We start from the raw sequence: 6,106 nt of genomic DNA on the forward strand, positions 1-6,106 counted from the left end.
CGATTTCCATGTCACATTTTAACAACTAATCAATATTTTATAGTTTCTGTAAGTATATTTTTTTGTTGTGTAACATTGGTTTAAATAATTTGCACCATGTTTGCCTGAGCTATACTTTCTGTTACTCTGTGGTGATGCCTTTTGGTTATACTCATGAGGAGTCTCAGGAATTGCGTTTTCTGCTGCTTGTGAGCTGTCACTTTCATAAAATTCTTTGAAAATACCCACTTATATGTTATGGTGTCACAGTATTTTTGATGTGTTTATGCCCCTTGGAAATGCATTATAATACATTCATAACATCTGTGTCATGATGACACTGTCTACCAGTTCTAACTATAATTGTTTCATGTTTGGTGTTATGACCATCCAAGCTTTCACTGAACAGTTCTGACACAGAGATGTAAAGTCCATATGAGTTTTTATAGCACATTTTATTGTAGCTCAGTTTCAGGTTGAGCAAAGAGATGACTCCTGGAAAGTTGAAAAAATCAGCAGTAATATTCTCACTATTAGTGTTTCTTATAACAGCTGAACTGTAATAGTGGTTTTTAACGTGAAATGTTTAATTAATTTAATTTGTTCCTCATCATGTGAAAACTTCATCCTGATTATTCATATTCTCATGGTAAATGATTGTGACAAAAGCAATCACCTAAATATGAACCACATAAGGAGATGAGCCTCTAGAAGACAATGCAGGTAAGGAACAGTATTAGAAGACAAAGAGAAATGCAATCTCCTGCATTAGCGAGAGGGAGATTAACTGGTGAAGTATTTTTAGGAAATCTCTGAAAAAAGAGTGTTACCTGGAAGTTCCATGTGCAGTCAATTGAGCCTCTCCCCAGCCAGAAGCACAGTTCCTACTACAAAAAGTTAACTTGTTTGCAGCTTTTTATAGTTAGCTTTACTTCATTCTTCTTCGGTTCAGAGAACAGGATGTGCAAGAGAAGTCTTACAAACCACTACCTTTATCAACCAAACTACATTTACCACAAAGGGCCCTAATTTTTTTTAGAGATTAATAAAGTATAGATATGTCTAATAATGTCTAGACTGAACTTTCGTTTCACAACTATGGTAGTATTGTGATACAAACAGCAACATTTTTGATGGTTCTAAAAAATTGCTATTACAAAAAAAGGAAGGACTGTTTTAATTTCTAATAAGTGTTTAAAGTTTGAGTTGATTTGTTAAAGCCACTGGTTACTGGCAGTTCTCCTAAATCCTTTCACAGATGGGGGAGATCCCCGGTTCTGTTGTTGGTTTAGGTAATTTTGTGAAAGAATGAGCAAATGTAAGGGAACATATGTAAAGAGCTCTGTACCTGCTCCTGTGGGACAGATTTCAGCTTTGCAGAAACACCTTACATTAAGACAGGGTAGGAAAGAGATTCTGGAAATTGACAATTAAGAGTTCAGTTCATAGGATTATTCAGCTAATGTGGAGTCCATGGCGGGTTTACAAAGATTATCCTTTTGAGTAAGCAGAAGAGCCATTATTCATGGACCCATTCAGCTTTGTTAGAGGCTATAGATAGAGAAAGGAATCTTCCTTCCTTTGTAACCACCTCACCAGCAAGCTCTGCAGCTGAACTAAATTATCCCAGTTTGCAGGAGATATTTAAATTAATGAACTAACAGAGGTTAAGTAATACAGATCTATGCCTACCTGACAGATTTGGTCTATGTTGTGTACCTCAACAAGATTCCCAGCTCTACCTCACTGCTGTCTCAGGTTTCTCAGGATGCATGTCTTCCAGATCCTTCTGACTCCAAGAATGGGTTTTTTAGATCGAAACCTAGGGAAAGAACTGAAAAAATAACAGTTTTGTACATGACCATCTACAGTGACCAGCTGCTTATGTTTTCTCTAAGTTCTTGGCTAAATCACAGAAGAAATCATCACATCCCAAATTCTTCATTGTCCTTGAGACTGCATTGACTTCAGAAGGTGTTGCCTTTTGCCCTTAAGAAAGTACACCTATTAACCCTCACCTGTCCTTGCTGGAAACACTGGCATGGTACGACTGTAGTTCTGTGGAGCTCTAGCCACAGCTTTACACATCAAACGAAACTAAACTCTCCAGTTCAGGCATTCTCTTGCCATGATTTCCATCCTTTCAGTGGTAGCCTATGTATTTGAAGTAATTCTCACAGTGAAATGCTCTTTTATGTAGGCAGTCTGTTTTTCCTTGCCTTCTGAGACGTACAAGTTTAGAAAATTTCAATAATCATGAAGTCTGCCTCTTGACGTGTAATGTGACCCAAGCAGCTGCCCTTTAAGTAAGAAGTTGTGATTGAAAAAGCATCTTCTTGAAACAAGTAATTGAAACTATCTGGCCTCACTCTTGACATTTATGGTAGCATACTGGATTTTTATAGGAAACATGAAGGGATGACAGGAAACATTTTCACATGTGGTCATGGAACTCTGAAGGCATTTAGAGAAAAACAGTTCATAGAGTTCCTGCATATGGAAAACAAACGTTTTTTTACATGCTTCTGTATGCACAAAAAATATAATGTATTTTGCATCTTTTTCAAGCCATGTGGCATTATTCAGGAAACATAGTGCTACACTGTTAATAAGTGTGGAAAAATCTAGTATATACTGTGATGATACCTTGATACCTGTAAGACCCATTCAGTCTCAAGATCTCTGTGTCCTAAGCTCAGAAACTTAATTTACCTTGAAAAGTGACAGAGACCTTGTACCATCCAGTAAGACCATGTCAGTTTGGATGGAGAGCTATTTCCCCTCACATGAAACAAGAATTGTAAGAGAAGGAGTGCAAAGAAGGAGAAAGATGGAAAGAGTGAGAGGAGGACCAGATGAAGGGTGCAATAGACAGGACTTAGTTGGGTATTTTTGGGTATTCATTATTAAAAGGATGAATGCAAATGTGCGTTTGTGTACATGGTGTATCACAACACTGGGTAGAAAGACATGAATTGGAGTGAGGTTCATTTCGTGTCAGACAGTCATTTGAGCTTCTGCCTACTATTCTACATAAGCCTGTGTGCTAGTGTGGTCGGAATAGAACCATTTATACAGGTCATAGATTCACAAGGGGGTGGTGCAGCTGGCATTAAGTACAGTCACTTCTGACCTTCCAACTTGATTGCCAGGTAGCCAGTTCTAAGCTGATTTACTGTGGTGAAGGTGTGAGGCTTTGACTCATGCTCTTAGCTCTTGCAGTTAGACCTACTCAGCTAAGTGGATTTATAAACACTGCAAATCAGAAGAGAGACATTTTGAGTGTGATAAGAAAGTTTAAAATCTGACTATTCTGCCTGTCCTGCCTTTCCTGGTTTCTGTGGGTAAAATGCCTTCTTATAACGCTGAAGTCCACTGGAGCTTCCCGACTCTCAGTTCTCTTGAGGAGCCCTGTTATTAAACAGAGATCTCAGCAAATATGTTTGGCCAATATGCATCAGTAGTTAGCAAAACAAATAGGATGCTTGAATGCAGTAAATTATGGCTATGAAATAACAGAGAAAGTGTTATGGACTCAAATAACATGAATTCATCCGTTGACACGCAGTAAATCTCTTCTCAAGGCTCAAAGGCTTTGCTAATTAAAACATATTTGTAGAGGAGGAAAAAAATAGGAAAGACTCTTACTCCAGATTTTCATAATGCTAAATTCAAGGCTGGAGACTGTTCTTGAGGGGATGGCTGGACGGTGTGAAATACGTGCAACACTTTATGAGTTGAAAAAGAAGAAGGATAAACTGATGTAATTAATGCATTTTTTTGAGATGGCTTCTTAGTGTTTTAGCTCACATATTTATTAATGTATTGGGGCTGGCAGAGGCTGAGAAGAGATTTGTGTATGAAACATCTTGAACAACGGAACTCACTTTTTAGCTGGGACTTTGAGATGGTCATGCAGTGCAACTGATAGCCAGTACCAACAGAAAGGTATTCAATTGTGGTGAGTTGACCGTGCCCATCAGCCAGACATCCTCAAACAGCTTCTCACTCACTTCCTTTCCTCAACAGTAGAGGGGATAAAATAGAATTAAAAAACTTGTTGTTTGAGATCAAGATGGGTAAATTACTTCTGGTTCCTATCTCAGGCAAAACAGACTTTACTCGGAGAAAATTAATTAAACTTATTGCCAATGAAAATATATTTGGATAGTGAAAAGCCAAAACAAAAATTAAACCAACACTTTCCTCCTCACTTGCCCATTTTTTTCCCAGGCTCATATCACTCCCAAATCCTCTACCTCCTCTCCCCCCAAGCAGTGCAGGGAGGATGCGCAATGTGGGTTTGTGGTCAGTCCATCAGAGTTCCTCTGCTGCTCCCCTTTCTGATACTCCTTCCTCCTCACAATTCTCCTGCTGCTCCAGCATGGGTCCTTTCTGCAGGCTGCAATCCTTCAGATAAACCAGCTTTTGTGTGGCCTGTCCACAGGCTGCTGTTCCTCCAGAAAATGTCCACTAACTTTGGAATTGGGTGCTCCATGGTCTGCTGTGTGGACACCATCAACAACAACCCAGTTGATAATCCTTGCCTTGTAAGTAAGAGCATCTCTCAATACATCTAGATAATGGTCACCACTGTACTAGTCTGGACACACTCAGAAAAGCAGGTGTTTAACATTGCTGTAGGTGTGTTTCACTTGAATTCAGATCAGTTGTGTGTATGCCATGCCTTCCATTGAGGAGGAGAATTACACAGAAGCCCAGCAAGGTGATCTTCCAGTATTTCAGTGTTGGTTCATTTCAACTGAATGGACAGACAAGGGAAGAATTATGAAGGATAATTCTTCAAGCTGTCATGGGTAACCATGTGTGGTCCTTGTATACCTTTATTTGATCAAGAAACAGCTGAAGTTTTCTGTTTCTGCTCAAATGTAGTATTTGTTTGAGTTTTAGCAATCCTGCCAACATATTTTAAACTTTCTGAAGATATTCTTAGACGCCATGTAGTGTCATTTCTGCGTTTCTGTAATCAATTTGTGTGGAACATCAAAAAAAGCAAAGGAGAAAGGAGTGACTTGCTGGGACAACAAAGTAAGAGAACTAACTAAGATTGCTACCTCTGGGATCATTTGTCCCCTATTTCTGGCAGTCATCCAGCTTTCCAGGTGGGCCAGCTCTCTGATCTGACCACTGTGTTGCCTTCTTGAACACACTCCTGCTTTATGCCATTTCTCATATTTGTTTTCCAGGAAAAAATAAAGAAACAAACTAAAAAAATTTGGGGTATGGGTGAGATGAAATATATTTATTTCCAGCCTTCTCCACCAAAAAAAAAAAAAAGTACATAAATGAAAACAAATGGTCCCAAGAAAATTTCACTGTTATTAGAAAACAATTTTTCATTAAAAAAGTAATTTCACTGAAAAAAAATTAAATTAAGCATTTGTAATTATGTTTTTGTTGACTCAGAGCAGGCTGAAGCCAACTGGGAGCTTTCCCACTGATTTCACTGATTTTGCACGAGGTCTCTTATGAGCTAATGATGTGTTCTTTATTTGGTATTTCTTAAAAGAGAAGCCAGAACTTTCTGAAACTTTTCCTCAGAGTCGTTATCCTCCACTCTGTTCATTTCTGCATTCCTTTGATGAATGTATGCATGACATCAAAAGGGACAACAAAAGGGACAAGGGAGAGATGAATGTGAGTTTAAATTTTCTTTTTCCAGAACTTGCAAGGAAATTTCATTTGTTGTCTGTCATTTTAATGTATAGCAGGCTCATGTTACTTTCAAGATGGATGCAGAGATTTTCATTATTCTATAGGAAGCATATTCACTGCAAGATCCTTTGAACATTTTCCATTCCAGACTAATGGGGAATAGGAAAAAGCCATGGGATACCACTAGAAAATCTGATTTCATACCATTTTAAAAAGAAGACTTTCTTTTTAATCAGTTTCCTAGAATCCTGCTGAGGGTTCCTCTTGACATTTTGTAATCTTGTCAAAAATAAAGTTTTTTTTGCCTTCGCTCTTATAGAGGTGGGGCCACTTTTACAGATGGCTTGGTAAAATGCGTAGGAGCCAAGAAAAAGGGAAAATTATTCATAAATTACATTTCCCATTTCTGTGGGTTTTCTTGAACAAGACAGATACTCTAATGTTCAATTCT

This window comes from Corapipo altera, unplaced genomic scaffold, assembly GCF_003945725.1.
Source record: "Corapipo altera isolate COAL_440 unplaced genomic scaffold, ASM394572v1 44, whole genome shotgun sequence".
Lineage (NCBI taxonomy): Eukaryota > Metazoa > Chordata > Aves > Passeriformes > Pipridae > Corapipo > Corapipo altera.